The sequence below is a fragment of the Misgurnus anguillicaudatus genome, unplaced genomic scaffold (genome assembly GCF_027580225.2).
Source record: "Misgurnus anguillicaudatus unplaced genomic scaffold, ASM2758022v2 HiC_scaffold_34, whole genome shotgun sequence".
NCBI lineage: Eukaryota > Metazoa > Chordata > Actinopteri > Cypriniformes > Cobitidae > Misgurnus > Misgurnus anguillicaudatus.
Window position 1 is genome coordinate 1,850,757 of NW_027395284.1, and position 19,362 is coordinate 1,870,118.

A 19,362-nucleotide genomic window follows, 5' to 3' on the forward strand; every position below is an offset into this window, starting at 1 on the left:
TCATACATTTGACGAGGAGGGAGTGAGACTGTGTTGTGTATGCAGTTATTTAGTAGAAAATGATATGCTGTTTTTTGGTAGAATTTTGTGTGAGCTAAAGAAAGTGATGCCAACCCAGCAAATACAAAAACGTTATAAAAACGTTTTGTGTTTGCTGGGAATACTTTTATATATTTCGCAGCTATATAATGAATTATAATAACGCACTTAGGCGGAGCACACGGGTTTTTTTTTCGTTCAAAGAAAAAAAGCAGCGTGGCACGAAGGAATGTTTGACTGAAATGGAATTTCGCCCTCTATTTTCCTTACAAACATAAACCAGAGAGAAGGGCCAGATGGCATCGTGTTGTACCTTGTATTCGGTGATTGAAATCGAAAAAAAATCGAATAGATCTATATATAAACACAATTGTTTTGTTGAACAGAGACAATGGCGGCATGCTCCAGCGTCGCCTATATGCCCATTTCACAAAATGGCGGCTTTGACCGGAAGTAGGGAAACATTTTACTGTAATGACGGGGGTCGTTGTCCAAAGTGTGCCCATTTGAAGAAGTACATACACGTTTTACTTCTCATTTCTTTAGACTGAATAATTGTTTCTTATTAATTCCAAAGTATGTGACGTGATGATCTAATCGTATGTGTTATTCCTCGTTTGCTTGCATGTGTAACCTTTGGTTAAAGGTATGAAAAGGAACCGACTAGGTCACCTGGGTTATTTATTCACACAGGAAAATAGATTGAACCCAAGAGAAAAAATAAACAAACAAAAAAGTTACAAAAATATGAAAAGGACCCTGCTGGTTCGGATGGGATTAAAGACAGAGACGTGACTCTCCAAAAATAGTACAAATTTATTTTTTACAGAAAGTGCTTAAAAATATTTAAAAGATAAAATTTACGGCCCACCGGTTATTTACCCACAATTGGAGAGACTAGATTAAATCCACTTTTTAACAGAAGGGACAAACCACACAGCAAATCAGTGCATAGTTCTTAAAAGCAGTGACGAACCAAAAATAAACCAAAACACACAAACATACTCTCGCCTTCTGTTTAAGTCTCAAAAACCACCGCTCAGATATTACATGTGGAAATAGTTATATAAATGGTACATACACTTATATACACACGTAAAGAAAGAAAAAAACTGCAGGACAGCAAAATACAGTTAACTCCCGATGACTATTTAAACAGCGTCCAAGCGGCTCACGGAGCAAAAATACAAAGCCTTTTAGTTTAATAAACTTCCACAAAAAATAAATATCAAATCCTTACGCAAACATGTATGCGACGAGACTTAAATCATGCAAAACATGAATGGTAACCAGACGTGCTTGTTGTGTACAGGGAGTGCATTTATTTGTAAACTTTTGCTAAATCAAAATGGTTTATTTTTTATTTTACTTTTTTACCTGGGTTTTTGGGAATACTTTTATATATTTCACAGCTATATAATTGGTTATAATAACGCACTTTTTGTTTATAAGCACGTTGAAATACATTAACACAGGATAATGCGGCAACAAATCAAATGTGCATTTAAATGCAACAAGCAAAATAAATAAAGCAAATCCATGCAAGCAAACGAGGAATAAAACACACCGCGATTAGAAAATCAGATCGCATACTTTGTAATTGAAAATAAATAATAATTAATTCTAAAGAAATAAGAAGTAAAATGTGTAAGTATTCCTCAAAATGTGCTTTGGACTAAGACCCCCTTCATCACAGCAAACGGGAGCAGACCCGAATAGGTATGTCTAGTTATTTTGTTTAAAATTTCCAGCCGTCTGTAAATTCATGTTTGGAAGTTTTTGTCTTGTTTTCTAGTAAATATCTGACCATTCTTAAATCGAGATGCATTTACTTGTTAAGCAAAGTGGCTTAAGATATTATGTGTTGTAATAATTGAAATACATTCTAAAAAGCAACAGGTTTATATTTAAAACAAGTAAAAATATCTGCCGGTGGGGTAAGAAAAATAAACTTAATTTCTGTTCCAACTTAATGCAATAATAAACTCAATTTAGGTTTATTTCCCTTAAACCACTGGCATATATTTTTACTTGATTTAGGCCTTAACCTATTACATTTTAGAATTTATTTCAGTAAACAAGACTTAAAATCTAAGCCACTTTGCTTAAGAAAATGCATCTCGATTTAAGAATTCTTTTTTACTCGAAAACAGGAAAAAAATACAAAGTAAACGAACAGATGTGGATGTTTAAAACACTTTAACACTTTTTTTTCACTCTACCCTTCATATTACATACTACTTCATATTAGAGTTAAATGCCCGCTAGCCTCCACCCCGAAAGCCAGCGCCTTCGCCGGCTCCCCTTTGGCTGCGTCTATTGCGGTATCGCTTCTCGGCCTTTTGGCTAAGATCAAGTGTAGTATCTGTTCTTATCAGTTTAATGTCTGATACGTCTCCTACCCGGGGACTATACGTTAAATGGATTTTTGACCTTCGGAAATGGAAGCGGAGCTTGCTCCTTCCACTCCATGCATCGACGTGGTATTGCAGTGTTTCCATGAACGGTGCGCTCCCCTTCTCGGGGACAAATAAGTTAGGTAAAAAACAGAATTTGTTTCTTTTGTGCGTGAATGACAGAGTGTTTTTTAATTCGTGTGTTTTAAAAGTGCTGTGTATTCGTTGGCATTATTGGTTTAACGAAAAGCTTGCATGGAAATGAACACGCTGATAACGAAATGTTTTTGTAATGTATTTAATTATTTTCCTTACAGTTTGCGGAGGTGATACCAGGACGAATTAAACAGCCTCGACACAGCTGAAGGCGCAAGAAAATCGTACGAGACAGTTTGGGATGTTAAAAACACCTGAAAACTTTTTTTCCACTACCCTTCATACTACAGCGGTCGAAAAACCACAGCAACGTCGACACGCCTGGAAGCATAGCTGTATTTGTTTAAGACAACGGGTAAAGTATTTTCTTGATTACCTAAATGACTTGCAGTAAGAAAATATTTTAATTTATAATGATAACTCTGTCATCATTTATTCATCCTCGTGTTGTTTTCAACCTGTATGCATTCGTATTTTGGAGGTGACACGATGACGACTTAAACATCATCGACACAGCTGAAAAAGCGAACGAGACAGATTGGGATGTTCAAAACACCTGAAAACTTTTTTTTCACTGTACTACAGCTGTCGAAGAACCACAGCAACGTCGGCAGATCTGGAAGCATAGCTGTATTTGTTTAACTCACAACGACAACGGGTAAGTCATTGAGCCCTTGTGTTTTTATTTATCCACGTTCTAAAATTGCTATGCTTTCGTTGTTTCTCGATTGCTCTGTACATTTCTTTGTTTCTATTCCACGTAAAGTTACTTTGTAATAACGAAACGATATATTGAAATGCGCTATTTAAATCCATTTGATTTAAATTGTTTCACGTTTTTCTCTCTGCACGGTTTAACCGGGCTGGGAACGGAAAATGGGTAGATCTCGAAGAATATTTGGTTTCAGACCTGGCTTCGTGCGCCTTTCCACCTGGTCACACACAGTAATGAAATGGTAGTCGGACGGCCTTCGGGGGCGCCGTCGATGCGATCGGTCACAGGAAGATGCGGCCGTCTGGCCTCAAAGGCTGTTGCTCATACTTACCTGGCAGGGGAGATACCATGATCATGAAGGTGGTTCACCCAGGGCGAGGCTCAGCCATTGCACTCCGGTTGTGCTGACCCTTTGCGAATTCCCCAAATGTGGGAATCTCGACTGCAAAATTTCTGATAGTGGGGGACTGCGTTCGCGCTCTCCCCTGGCCTTTGTGTTAAAAATAGATTCGTTTGTCTTTTTACGGAAAATCCAAGAGACGCCTAACCACGGCACAAGAACGCATTGGTCATCAAAAAGCGGCTATTAAACGACTACATAACTTCTAATAGACCGCGAATATGTGTCTAGGCTAAAACAAGGCTTAATTTGGGCTGTCAGTGAAAATCTAATAGACGTTTGACCGTTCCCCAAGTATAGACTGGCCATTAAATAGAACCACAATCAAACAGCTACATGTCTAAGAGACATTCAACAAAATAATGCTTAGATGATTCTTTTACTTACAATGTAAGCGGTTCTCAGGAATGGCAATCATCCAAACTAATAAATTATAAAGCTTTTAAAAGAAAATGACAACCGTTAAACAACCTAGACAACGTTGGGCAGTACAAAATGCTTAGAAATACAAGACAAAACGAAATATTGTACATGAATGTACATTAAAACAAGCCAACAAATCTGCCAATGGGCTAAGACAATTTTTCTTGAATTAGGTGTTTAAATCTAGATTTGTTTCTAACCCCTTTGGCAGATTTATTTGCTTGTTTTAAGCCCAAATTCACTTAAATTTTATGTTTTTTCTCCCGAAAGGCTAGGCTTATTTTCTTATGTCCTTTTGCTCATCAAAATAATGCATCTTATTTTAAGACTTTTTAGATATTTGCATAGTTAAAAAGGATTTTTTGTGCAATGTATTCATTCATTCGCTACCCTTCATACTACAGCTGTCGAAAAACCACAGCAACGTCGACAGACCTGGAAGCAAAGCTGTATTTGTTTAACTTGCAAAGACAACGGGTAAAGTATTTTCTTGATTACCTAAATGACTTGCAGTAAGAAAATATTTCAATTTATAATAATGATAATTCTGTCATCATTTACTCATCCTCGTGTTGTTTTAAACCTGTATGCGTTCGTTTTTTCTGATTAACACAAAAGAAGATATTTTGAGGAATGATGGTAAACCCACAGCAGATAGTGACCATTGACTTCCATAGTAGGAATAAAAAAATATGATGAAATTTAATAGGTACCATCGACTGTGTGCTAACCATCATTTTTCAAAATATTTTCTTCATCATTTATCACGATACTTCCAAAATATTTTTTTCCTACTATGGAAGTCAATGATAATGTATTTCATTATTTGCTTTACAAGCCTGAAAATGATAGGTTGGAATCCAGGCGACAGGATTCTATGGTAGTCAAAAACAGGCAAACAAGTAAAATAATCACCATTTACTTTTAAAGCATTTTGAAAATTGCTTGCTTATGCTGGGAGTAAAGGTATTTAATGCAGTGCGCATCCTGTTTAAAAGGTAAGGTATGATTCTTTTAAAGCTGACACATTTGCCACATTAAAATAACAGAAATGTACTGTTTCAACATTTTGGAGCCGGTGTGTCTGTGTTCTTGGGGCACATCTAAATGTAAGAGCAGAATTGCTTAATATTCTTCTCTATTTCTTGTATAGGTCAATTATGAGTGAAGAACCGTTCACCAAATGAAGACCACAGCCAGGTGACGGGATTGTGTGGTAATCACAAACAGGTTGAAAATTGAAGTTCTGTGTGTTCTTTTTGTACTTTATTTCTGCAGGTAAGCACCATACCGTAAGCTTCATTCCCTTTATAACAGGCAAGGTTCATACTGTTTTATTCTTTTATACTGTTTTATTTTAAATCATTCAGTAAATGCAAAGTTAAACCGATGGTGTTTTTAATCTAGATTTGAAAGTGCCTACTGTTGAAACACATCTGATCTCATCTGAAGCTGATTCCAGCTATACAGGTTCATACTGTTGTATTCTTTTATACTGTTTTATTCGTACTGTTTTAAATCATTCAGTAAATGCAAAGTTAAACCGATCATACTGTTGTATTCTTTTATACTGTTTTATTCGTACTGTTTTAAATCATTCAGTAAATGCAAAGTTAAACCGATCATACTGTTGTATTCTTTTATACTGTTTTATTCGTACTGTTTTAAATCATTCAGTAAATGCAAAGTTAAACCGATGTGTTTTTAATCTAGATTCAAAAGTGTCTTCTGTTGAAACACATCTGATCTCATTTGAAAGCTGATTCCAGCTACAGGTTCATACTGTTGTATTCTTTTATACTGTTTTATTCGTTCTGTTTTAAATCATTCAGTAAATGCAAAGTTAAACCGATCATACTGTTGTATTCTTTTATAATGTTTTATTCGTACTGTTTATTCAGTAAATGCAAAGTTAAACCGTTGTGTCTTTAATCTAGATTTAAAAGTGCCTACTGTTGAAACACATCTGATCTCATCTGAAAGCTGATTCCAGCTACAGGTTTATACTGTTGTATTCTTTTATACTGTTTCATTCGTACTGTTTCAAATTCTTCAGTAAATGCAAAGTTAAACCGATGTGTCTTTAAATCTAGATTTAAAAGTGCCTACTGTTGAAACACATCTGATCTCATCTGAAAGCTGATTCCAGCTACAGGTTCATACTGTTGTATTCTTTTATACTGTTTTATTCGTACTGTTTTAAATCATTCAGTAAATGCAAAGTTAAACCGATCATACTGTTGTATTCTTTTATACTGTTTTATTCGTACTGTTTTATATTCTTCAGTAAATGCAAAGTTAAATCGATGTGTCTTTAATCTAGGTTTAAAAGTGCCCACTGTTGAAACACATCTGATCTCATTTGAAAGCTGATTCCAGCTACAGGTTCATACTGTTGTATTCTTTTATACTGTTTCATTCGTTCTGTTTTAAATCATTCAGTAAATGCAAAGTTAAACTGATGTGTTTTTAATCTAGGTTTAAAAGTGCCTACTGTTGAAACACATCTGATCTCATCCGAAAGCTGATTCCAGCTACAGGTTCATACTGTTGTATTCTTTTATACTGTTTCATTCGTACTGTTTTAAATCATTCAGTAAATGCAAAGTTAAACCGTCGTGTTTTTCATCTAGATTTAAAAGTGTCTACCGTTGAAACACATCTGATCTCTTCTGAAAGCTGATTCCAGCTCCAGGTGGCATATTAACTGAATGCTGATGCACCTTGTATTTCGATTGCTTTGTATGCTTGAAACATGTGAAGAATTGACAATAAATAATCTTTATCAAGTGTTATACATTAAAAAGTGGATAAGTAACAAAAATGTCACTCCTGACAGCTGATAAATTAATGTTTTTTTATAGCACCATTGAGGCGAGCACTTTTCAAGGCAAGATTCTTTATAGAACCTTATAAAAAGTTTCCATATAGTACCAAAAAACGGGTTCTGCTGTGGTTACATGCTGAGGAACCCTTATTTGGTACTTTTTAGGAGCATTTGTCTTAAGAGTGTTGCATAGGTTCGAAACTTTCAAACTTGAAACCAAATAGAAGGGTCACACTGTTTTTTTTTTGTGGAGTGGACATGAACAAGCTGCAGGCATTCAAATGTTATTTGTAATTTATTGTCTTATTTCATATTTAAAAAATAGCTATACAACTGGTGTTCCTCAATTTTAGGGCCTATTTTGTTTAGTATATCAGTTTTGTTCAGTTTTTTATGTGCATGCAAAAAGCAATCAGCAGGCAAATTAACTGAAGCTTTACCTTCATGTTCTTTTTGTGTAAGTGATAACTGTTTCTGTATGTATTTTATGTATTTGTATGTTTTTTACACGTATAGAGTGAAATGCACACGGTGAGGAATGGACCCAGACCTTCAGTGCCAGACCTCTGACCCGTTAACCTCCATCCCGACAGCCAGCGCCTTCTCCGGCTCCCATTGCGGTATCGCTTCTCGGCTTTTTGGACAAGAACAAGTGGACACCGGGGACTACAAGTTTAAATGGATTTTTGACCTTCGGAAATGGAAGCGAGGCTTGCTCCGTCCACTCCGTTCATCGACTCGGGCGCTTTCCGGGCACAAATAAGGTGAGTTTAAAACCAGAGTTTGCTTCTTTTGTGCGTGGTTGCCAGTTTGGTTTCCAATCCGTGATCTATATGATGTTGCGCGTTCTATAATATGTTTCTCGTTCGCTCAGTACTTTTGTGTGTTTCTATTCCACGTAAAGCTAACACCAAAACGATTGTGGAGAGCGCTATATAGATTGTTTTCAAAGAAAAAACAACAACGAGAAACAAACCCATGTTAAAATGGGTCAAATTATTTAGGCGGAGCACGCTGTCGCGTTGAACAAAGACAATGGCGCGTGCACACAACGAATGTGTATTGTGGAAAAGTTTGGCCCATATGCAGGTTCGCATGTGTCTTCGGTGGATACTAAAAAGATAAACATCTGCCCGGTGATCTAGTTTGTAGACAATATTTTTATATATGCAATCGAAGTGAATTTAAACAAGCAAAAAATCGGCCAGTGGGGTAGGACAGTTTTTCTTGAAATAGTATTTATGGGAAAAGTTCACGACTTTTTTTCTTACCCTTTAGGCAGATTTATTTGCTTGTTTTAAGCATAAAATAATCATAAACAGGAAAACGAATTGTATAGGCGGAGCACACGGGTTTTTTTTTCGTTCAAAGAAAAAAAGCAGCGTGGCACGAAGGAATGTTTGACTGAAATGGAATTTCGCCCTCTATTTTCCTTACAAACATAAACCAGAGAGAAGGGCCAGATGGCATCGTGTTGTACCTTGTATTCGGTGATTGAAATCGAAAAAAAAATCGAATAGATCTATATATAAACACAATTGTTTTGTTGAACAGAGACAATGGCGGCATGCTCCAGCGTCGCCTATATGCCCATTTCACAAAATGGCGGCTTTGACCGGAAGTAGGGAAAACATTTTACTGTAATGACGGGGGTCGTTGTCCAAAGTGTGCCCATTTGAAGAAGTACATACACGTTTTACTTCTCATTTCTTTAGACTGAATAATTGTTTCTTATTAATTCCAAAGTATGTGACGTGATGATCTAATCGTATGTGTTATTCCTCGTTTGCTTGCATGTGTAACCTTTGGTTAAAGGTATGAAAAGGAACCGACTAGGTCACCTGGGTTATTTATTCACACAGGAAAATAGATTGAACCCAAGAGAAAAAATAAACAAACAAAAAAGTTACAAAAATATGAAAAGGACCCTGCTGGTTCGGATGGGATTAAAGACAGAGACGTGACTCTCCAAAAATAGTACAAATTTATTTTTTACAGAAAGTGCTTAAAAATATTTAAAAGATAAAATTTATGGCCCACCGGTTATTTACCCACAATTGGAGAGACTAGATTAAATCCACTTTTTAACAGAAGGGACAAACCACACAGCAAATCAGTGCATAGTTCTTAAAAGCAGTGACGAACCAAAAATAAACCAAAACACACAAACATACTCTCGCCTTCTGTTTAAGTCTCAAAAACCACCGCTCAGATATTACATGTGGAAATAGTTATATAAATGGTACATACACTTATATACACACGTAAAGAAAGAAAAAAACTGCAGGACAGCAAAATACAGTTAACTCCCGATGACTATTTAAACAGCGTCCAAGCGGCTCACGGAGCAAAAATACAAAGCCTTTTAGTTTAATAAACTTCCACAAAAAATAAATATCAAATCCTTACGCAAACATGTATGCGACGAGACTTAAATCATGCAAAACATGAATGGTAACCAGACGTGCTTGTTGTGTACAGGGAGTGCATTTATTTGTAAACTTTTGCTAAATCAAAATGGTTTATTTTTTATTTTACTTTTTTACCTGGGTTTTTGGGAATACTTTTATATATTTCACAGCTATATAATTGGTTATAATAACGCACTTTTTGTTTATGAGCACGTTGAAATACATTAACACAGGATAATGCGGCAACAAATCAAATGTGCATTTAAATGCAACAAGCAAAATAAATAAAGCAAATCCATGCAAGCAAACGAGGAATAAAACACACCGCGATTAGAAAATCAGATCGCATACTTTGTAATTGAAAATAAATAATAATTAATTCTAAAGAAATAAGAAGTAAAATGTGTAAGTATTCCTCAAAATGTGCTTTGGACCAAGACCCCGTTCATCACAGCAAACGGGAGCAGACCCGAATAGGTATGTCTAGTTGTTTTATTTAAAATGTCCAGCCGTCTGTAAATTCATGTTTGGAAGAAAAAAGTAAATTAAGGTCTGTCTTGCTGTTATTGTCTTGTTTTCTAGTAAATATCTGACAATTCTTAAATCGAGATGCATTTACTTGTTACGCAAAGTGGCTTAAGATGTTATGTATTGTAATAATTGAAATAAATTACAAAAATCAACAGGTTTATATTTAAAACAAGTAAAAATATCTGCCGGCGGGGTAAGAAAAATAAACTTAATTTCAGTTTCAACTGAATTCAATAATAAACTCAATTTAGGTTTATTTCCCTTAACCCACTGGCATATATTTTTACTTGATTTAGGCCTTAACCTATTACATTTTAGAATTGATTTCAGTAAACAAGACTTAAAATCTAAGCCACTTTGCTTAACAAGAAAATGCATCTCGATTTAAGAATTATTTTTTTACTCGAAAACAGGAAAAAAGTAGCAAGTAAACGAACAGATTTGGATGTTTAAAACACTTAAACACTTTTTTCACTCTACCCTTCATATTACAGCTGTCGAAAAACCACAGCAACGTCGACAGACCTGGAAGCATAGCTGTTTGCTTGTTGCGTTTAAATGGACATTTGATTTCTTTACCAGCATTGGATTTAGACCATTCAATGAGAATAGTTAACAGCGTTCATTATGATTGATAAGCCCTTAATGGAGAATGAAGTCTGCATACATTAAAAGCCTTATTTTATTCCAAAATGTATGCGACGAAACTTAAATCACGCAAAATATGAATGGTAACGAGACGTGCTTGTTGTGTACAGGGAGTGCATTTATTTGTAAACTTTTGCTAAATCAAAATGGTTTATTTTTTATTTGCTTTTTTTACCTGGGTTTTACCAGGTTCGCATTCCGGACATTTTTAATCCACAGTGTATGCAGTTATTTAGTAGAAAATGATATGCTGTTTTTTGGTAGAATTTTGTGTGAGCTAAAGAAAGTGATGCCAACCCAGCAAATACAAAACCGTTATAAAAACGTTTTGTGTTTGCTGGGAATACTTTTATATATTTCGCAGCTATATAATGAATTATAATAACGCACTTAGGCGGAGCACACGGGTTTTTTTTTCGTTCAAAGAAAAAAAGCAGCGTGGCACGAAGGAATGTTTGACTGAAATGGAATTTCGCCCTCTATTTTCCTTACAAACATAAACCAGAGAGAAGGGCCAGATGGCATCGTGTTGTACCTTGTATTCGGTGATTGAAATCGAAAAAAAATCGAATAGATCTATATATAAACACAATTGTTTTGTTGAACAGAGACAATGGCGGCATGCTCCAGCGTCGCCTATATGCCCATTTCACAAAATGGCGGCTTTGACCGGAAGTAGGGAAACATTTTACTGTAATGACGGGGGTCGTTGTCCAAAGTGTGCCCATTTGAAGAAGTACATACACGTTTTACTTCTCATTTCTTTAGACTGAATAATTGTTTCTTATTAATTCCAAAGTATGTGACGTGATGATCTAATCGTATGTGTTATTCCTCGTTTGCTTGCATGTGTAACCTTTGGTTAAAGGTATGAAAAGGAACCGACTAGGTCACCTGGGTTATTTATTCACACAGGAAAATAGATTGAACCCAAGAGAAAAAATAAACAAACAAAAAAGTTACAAAAATATGAAAAGGACCCTGCTGGTTCGGATGGGATTAAAGACAGAGACGTGACTCTCCAAAAATAGTACAAATTTATTTTTTACAGAAAGTGCTTAAAAATATTTAAAAGATAAAATTTACGGCCCACCGGTTATTTACCCACAATTGGAGAGACTAGATTAAATCCACTTTTTAACAGAAGGGACAAACCACACAGCAAATCAGTGCATAGTTCTTAAAAGCAGTGACGAACCAAAAATAAACCAAAACACACAAACATACTCTCGCCTTCTGTTTAAGTCTCAAAAACCACCGCTCAGATATTACATGTGGAAATAGTTATATAAATGGTACATACACTTATATACACACGTAAAGAAAGAAAAAAACTGCAGGACAGCAAAATACAGTTAACTCCCGATGACTATTTAAACAGCGTCCAAGCGGCTCACGGAGCAAAAATACAAAGCCTTTTAGTTTAATAAACTTCCACAAAAAATAAATATCAAATCCTTACGCAAACATGTATGCGACGAGACTTAAATCATGCAAAACATGAATGGTAACCAGACGTGCTTGTTGTGTACAGGGAGTGCATTTATTTGTAAACTTTTGCTAAATCAAAATGGTTTATTTTTTATTTTACTTTTTTACCTGGGTTTTTGGGAATACTTTTATATATTTCACAGCTATATAATTGGTTATAATAACGCACTTTTTGTTTATAAGCACGTTGAAATACATTAACACAGGATAATGCGGCAACAAATCAAATGTGCATTTAAATGCAACAAGCAAAATAAATAAAGCAAATCCATGCAAGCAAACGAGGAATAAAACACACCGCGATTAGAAAATCAGATCGCATACTTTGTAATTGAAAATAAATAATAATTAATTCTAAAGAAATAAGAAGTAAAATGTGTAAGTATTCCTCAAAATGTGCTTTGGACTAAGACCCCCTTCATCACAGCAAACGGGAGCAGACCCGAATAGGTATGTCTAGTTATTTTGTTTAAAATTTCCAGCCGTCTGTAAATTCATGTTTGGAAGTTTTTGTCTTGTTTTCTAGTAAATATCTGACCATTCTTAAATCGAGATGCATTTACTTGTTAAGCAAAGTGGCTTAAGATATTATGTGTTGTAATAATTGAAATAAATTCTAAAAAGCAACAGGTTTATATTTAAAACAAGTAAAAATATCTGCCGGTGGGGTAAGAAAAATAAACTTAATTTCTGTTCCAACTTAATGCAATAATAAACTCAATTTAGGTTTATTTCCCTTAAACCACTGGCATATATTTTTACTTGATTTAGGCCTTAACCTATTACATTTTAGAATTTATTTCAGTAAACAAGACTTAAAATCTAAGCCACTTTGCTTAAGAAAATGCATCTCGATTTAAGAATTCTTTTTTACTCGAAAACAGGAAAAAAATACAAAGTAAACGAACAGATGTGGATGTTTAAAACACTTTAACACTTTTTTTTCACTCTACCCTTCATATTACATACTACTTCATATTAGAGTTAAATGCCCGCTAGCCTCCACCCCGAAAGCCAGCGCCTTCGCCGGCTCCCCTTTGGCTGCGTCTATTGCGGTATCGCTTCTCGGCCTTTTGGCTAAGATCAAGTGTAGTATCTGTTCTTATCAGTTTAATGTCTGATACGTCTCCTACCCGGGGACTATACGTTAAATGGATTTTTGACCTTCGGAAATGGAAGCGGAGCTTGCTCCTTCCACTCCATGCATCGACGTGGTATTGCAGTGTTTCCATGAACGGTGCGCTCCCCTTCTCGGGGACAAATAAGTTAGGTAAAAAACAGAATTTGTTTCTTTTGTGCGTGAATGACAGAGTGTTTTTTAATTCGTGTGTTTTAAAAGTGCTGTGTATTCGTTGGCATTATTGGTTTAACGAAAAGCTTGCATGGAAATGAACACGCTGATAACGAAATGTTTTTGTAATGTATTTAATTATTTTCCTTACAGTTTGCGGAGGTGATACCAGGACGAATTAAACAGCCTCGACACAGCTGAAGGCGCAAGAAAATCGTACGAGACAGTTTGGGATGTTAAAAACACCTGAAAACTTTTTTTCCACTACCCTTCATACTACAGCGGTCGAAAAACCACAGCAACGTCGACACGCCTGGAAGCATAGCTGTATTTGTTTAAGACAACGGGTAAAGTATTTTCTTGATTACCTAAATGACTTGCAGTAAGAAAATATTTTAATTTATAATGATAACTCTGTCATCATTTATTCATCCTCGTGTTGTTTTCAACCTGTATGCATTCGTATTTTGGAGGTGACACGATGACGACTTAAACATCATCGACACAGCTGAAAAAGCGAACGAGACAGATTGGGATGTTCAAAACACCTGAAAACTTTTTTTTTCACTGTACTACAGCTGTCGAAGAACCACAGCAACGTCGGCAGATCTGGAAGCATAGCTGTATTTGTTTAACTCACAACGACAACGGGTAAGTCATTGAGCCCTTGTGTTTTTATTTATCCACGTTCTAAAATTGCTATGCTTTCGTTGTTTCTCGATTGCTCTGTACATTTCTTTGTTTCTATTCCACGTAAAGTTACTTTGTAATAACGAAACGATATATTGAAATGCGCTATTTAAATCCATTTGATTTAAATTGTTTCACGTTTTTCTCTCTGCACGGTTTAACCGGGCTGGAAACGGAAAATGGGTAGATCTCGAAGAATATTTGGTTTCAGACCTGGCTTCGTGCGCCTTTCCACCTGGTCACACACAGTAATGAAATGGTAGTCGGACGGCCTTCGGGGGCGCCGTCGATGCGATCGGTCACAGGAAGATGCGGCCGTCTGGCCTCAAAGGCTGTTGCTCATACTTACCTGGCAGGGGAGATACCATGATCATGAAGGTGGTTCACCCAGGGCGAGGCTCAGCCATTGCACTCCGGTTGTGCTGACCCTTTGCGAATTCCCCAAATGTGGGAATCTCGACTGCAAAATTTCTGATAGTGGGGGACTGCGTTCGCGCTCTCCCCTGGCCTTTGTGTTAAAAATAGATTCGTTTGTCTTTTTACGGAAAATCCAAGAGACGCCTAACCACGGCACAAGAACGCATTGGTCATCAAAAAGCGGCTATTAAACGACTACATAACTTCTAATAGACCGCGAATATGTGTCTAGGCTAAAACAAGGCTTAATTTGGGCTGTCAGTGAAAATCTAATAGACGTTTGACCGTTCCCCAAGTATAGACTGGCCATTAAATAGAACCACAATCAAACAGCTACATGTCTAAGAGACATTCAACAAAATAATGCTTAGATGATTCTTTTACTTACAATGTAAGCGGTTCTCAGGAATGGCAATCATCCAAACTAATAAATTATAAAGCTTTTAAAAGAAAATGACAACCGTTAAACAACCTAGACAACGTTGGGCAGTACAAAATGCTTAGAAATACAAGACAAAACGAAATATTGTACATGAATGTACATTAAAACAAGCCAACAAATCTGCCAATGGGCTAAGACAATTTTTCTTGAATTAGGTGTTTAAATCTAGATTTGTTTCTAACCCCATTGGCAGATTTATTTGCTTGTTTTAAGCCCAAATTCACTTAAATTTTATGTTTTTTCTCCCGAAAGGCTAGGCTTATTTTCTTATGTCCTTTTGCTCATCAAAATAATGCATCTTATTTTAAGACTTTTTAGATATTTGCATAGTTAAAAAGGATTTTTTGTGCAATGTATTCATTCATTCGCTACCCTTCATACTACAGCTGTCGAAAAACCACAGCAACGTCGACAGACCTGGAAGCAAAGCTGTATTTGTTTAACTTGCAAAGACAACGGGTAAAGTATTTTCTTGATTACCTAAATGACTTGCAGTAAGAAAATATTTCAATTTATAATAATGATAAATCTGTCATCATTTACTCATCCTCGTGTTGTTTTAAACCTGTATGCGTTCGTTTTTTCTGATTAACACAAAAGAAGATATTTTGAGGAATGATGGTAAACCCACAGCAGATAGTGACCATTGACTTCCATAGTAGGAATAAAAAAATATGATGAAATTTAATAGGTACCATCGACTGTGTGCTAACCATCATTTTTCAAAATATTTTCTTCATCATTTATCACGATACTTCCAAAATATTTTTTTCCTACTATGGAAGTCAATGATAATGTATTTCATTATTTGCTTTACAAGCCTGAAAATGATAGGTTGGAATCCAGGCGACAGGATTCTATGGTAGTCAAAAACAGGCAAACAAGTAAAATAATCACCATTTACTTTTAAAGCATTTTGAAAATTGCTTGCTTATGCTGGGAGTAAAGGTATTTAATGCAGTGCGCATCCTGTTTAAAAGGTAAGGTATGATTCTTTTAAAGCTGACACATTTGCCACATTAAAATAACAGAAATGTACTGTTTCAACATTTTGGAGCCGGTGTGTCTGTGTTCTTGGGGCACATCTAAATGTAAGAGCAGAATTGCTTAATATTCTTCTCTATTTCTTGTATAGGTCAATTATGAGTGAAGAACCGTTCACCAAATGAAGACCACAGCCAGGTGACGGGATTGTGTGGTAATCACAAACAGGTTGAAAATTGAAGTTCTGTGTGTTCTTTTTGTACTTTATTTCTGCAGGTAAGCACCATACCGTAAGCTTCATTCCCTTTATAACAGGCAAGGTTCATACTGTTTTATTCTTTTATACTGTTTTATTTTAAATCATTCAGTAAATGCAAAGTTAAACCGATGGTGTTTTTAATCTAGATTTGAAAGTGCCTACTGTTGAAACACATCTGATCTCATCTGAAGCTGATTCCAGCTATACAGGTTCATACTGTTGTATTCTTTTATACTGTTTTATTCGTACTGTTTTAAATCATTCAGTAAATGCAAAGTTAAACCGATCATACTGTTGTATTCTTTTATACTGTTTTATTCGTACTGTTTTAAATCATTCAGTAAATGCAAAGTTAAACCGATCATACTGTTGTATTCTTTTATACTGTTTTATTCGTACTGTTTTAAATCATTCAGTAAATGCAAAGTTAAACCGATGTGTTTTTAATCTAGATTCAAAAGTGTCTTCTGTTGAAACACATCTGATCTCATTTGAAAGCTGATTCCAGCTACAGGTTCATACTGTTGTATTCTTTTATACTGTTTTATTCGTTCTGTTTTAAATCATTCAGTAAATGCAAAGTTAAACCGATCATACTGTTGTATTCTTTTATAATGTTTTATTCGTACTGTTTATTCAGTAAATGCAAAGTTAAACCGTTGTGTCTTTAATCTAGATTTAAAAGTGCCTACTGTTGAAACACATCTGATCTCATCTGAAAGCTGATTCCAGCTACAGGTTTATACTGTTGTATTCTTTTATACTGTTTCATTCGTACTGTTTCAAATTCTTCAGTAAATGCAAAGTTAAACCGATGTGTCTTTAAATCTAGATTTAAAAGTGCCTACTGTTGAAACACATCTGATCTCATCTGAAAGCTGATTCCAGCTACAGGTTCATACTGTTGTATTCTTTTATACTGTTTTATTCGTACTGTTTTAAATCATTCAGTAAATGCAAAGTTAAACCGATCATACTGTTGTATTCTTTTATACTGTTTTATTCGTACTGTTTTATATTCTTCAGTAAATGCAAAGTTAAATCGATGTGTCTTTAATCTAGGTTTAAAAGTGCCCACTGTTGAAACACATCTGATCTCATTTGAAAGCTGATTCCAGCTACAGGTTCATACTGTTGTATTCTTTTATACTGTTTCATTCGTACTGTTTTAAATCATTCAGTAAATGCAAAGTTAAACTGATGTGTTTTTAATCTAGGTTTAAAAGTGCCTACTGTTGAAACACATCTGATCTCATCCGAAAGCTGATTCCAGCTACAGGTTCATACTGTTGTATTCTTTTATACTGTTTCATTCGTACTGTTTTAAATCATTCAGTAAATGCAAAGTTAAACCGTCGTGTTTTTCATCTAGATTTAAAAGTGTCTACCGTTGAAACACATCTGATCTCTTCTGAAAGCTGATTCCAGCTCCAGGTGGCATATTAACTGAATGCTGATGCACCTTGTATTTCGATTGCTTTGTATGCTTGAAACATGTGAAGAATTGACAATAAATAATCTTTATCAAGTGTTATACATTAAAAAGTGGATAAGTAACAAAAATGTCACTCCTGACAGCTGATAAATTAATGTTTTTTTATAGCACCATTGAGGCGAGCACTTTTCAAGGCAAGATTCTTTATAGAACCTTATAAAAAGTTTCCATATAGTACCAAAAAACGGGTTCTGCTGTGGTTACATGCTGAGGAACCCTTATTTGGTACTTTTTAGGAGCATTTGTCTTAAGAGTGTTGCATAGGTTCGAAACTTTCAAACTTGAAACCAAATAGAAGGGTCACACTGTTTTTTTTTTGTGGAGTGGACATGAACAAGCTGCAGGCATTCAAATGTTATTTGTAATTTATTGTCTTATTTCATATTTAAAAAATAGCTATACAACTGGTGTTCCTCAATTTTAGGGCCTATTTTGTTTAGTATATCAGTTTTGTTCAGTTTTTTATGTGCATGCAAAAAGCAATCAGCAGGCAAATTAACTGAAGCTTTACCTTCATGTTCTTTTTGTGTAAGTGATAACTGTTTCTGTATGTATTTTATGTATTTGTATGTTTTTTACACGTATAGAGTGAAATGCACACGGTGAGGAATGGACCCAGACCTTCAGTGCCAGACCTCTGACCCGTTAACCTCCATCCCGACAGCCAGCGCCTTCTCCGGCTCCCATTGCGGTATCGCTTCTCGGCTTTTTGGACAAGAACAAGTGGACACCGGGGACTACAAGTTTAAATGGATTTTTGACCTTCGGAAATGGAAGCGAGGCTTGCTCCGTCCACTCCGTTCATCGACTCGGGCGCTTTCCGGGCACAAATAAGGTGAGTTTAAAACCAGAGTTTGCTTCTTTTGTGCGTGGTTGCCAGTTTGGTTTCCAATCCGTGATCTATATGATGTTGCGCGTTCTATAATATGTTTCTCGTTCGCTCAGTACTTTTGTGTGTTTCTATTCCACGTAAAGCTAACACCAAAACGATTGTGGAGAGCGCTATATAGATTGTTTTCAAAGAAAAAACAACAACGAGAAACAAACCCATGTTAAAATGGGTCAAATTATTTAGGCGGAGCACGCTGTCGCGTTGAACAAAGACAATGGCGCGTGCACACAACGAATGTGTATTGTGGAAAAGTTTGGCCCATATGCAGGTTCGCATGTGTCTTCGGTGGATACTAAAAAGATAAACATCTGCCCGGTGATCTAGTTTGTAGACAATATTTTTATATATGCAATCGAAGTGAATTTAAACAAGCAAAAAATCGGCCAGTGGGGTAGGACAGTTTTTCTTGAAATAGTATTTATGGGAAAAGTTCACGACTTTTTTTCTTACCCTTTAGGCAGATTTATTTGCTTGTTTTAAGCATAAAATAATCATAAACAGGAAAACGAATTGTATAGGCGGAGCACACGGGTTTTTTTTTCGTTCAAAGAAAAAAAGCAGCGTGGCACGAAGGAATGTTTGACTGAAATGGAATTTCGCCCTCTATTTTCCTTACAAACATAAACCAAAGAGAAGGGCCAGATGGCATCGTGTTGTACCTTGTATTCGGTGATTGAAATCGAAAAAAAAATCGAATAGATCTATATATAAACACAATTGTTTTGTTGAACAGAGACAATGGCGGCATGCTCCAGCGTCGCCTATATGCCCATTTCACAAAATGGCGGCTTTGACCGGAAGTAGGGAAAACATTTTACTGTAATGACGGGGGTCGTTGTCCAAAGTGTGCCCATT

At 35.8% G+C, this 19,362-nt stretch overlaps 4 non-coding genes across 4 annotated transcripts; all 4 read left to right on the forward strand.

Moving 5' to 3' along the window:
* Positions 1–2,365: 2,365 nt before the first annotated feature.
* Positions 2,366–2,556, forward strand: LOC141363481 (U2 spliceosomal RNA). Its single transcript, XR_012368973.1, has one exon. It is a non-coding gene; the product is annotated as a U2 spliceosomal RNA (small nuclear RNA).
* Positions 2,557–3,629: 1,073 nt separating this feature from the next.
* LOC141363468 (U1 spliceosomal RNA) lies at positions 3,630–3,794 on the forward strand. Its single transcript, XR_012368959.1, has one exon. It is a non-coding gene; the product is annotated as a U1 spliceosomal RNA (small nuclear RNA).
* Positions 3,795–13,094: 9,300 nt separating this feature from the next.
* Positions 13,095–13,285, forward strand: LOC141363482 (U2 spliceosomal RNA). Its single transcript, XR_012368974.1, has one exon. It is a non-coding gene; the product is annotated as a U2 spliceosomal RNA (small nuclear RNA).
* A 1,074-nt stretch (positions 13,286–14,359) lies between these two features.
* LOC141363469 (U1 spliceosomal RNA) lies at positions 14,360–14,524 on the forward strand. The gene has a single exon (XR_012368960.1). It is a non-coding gene; the product is annotated as a U1 spliceosomal RNA (small nuclear RNA).
* The last annotated feature ends 4,838 nt before the right edge of the window (positions 14,525–19,362 follow it).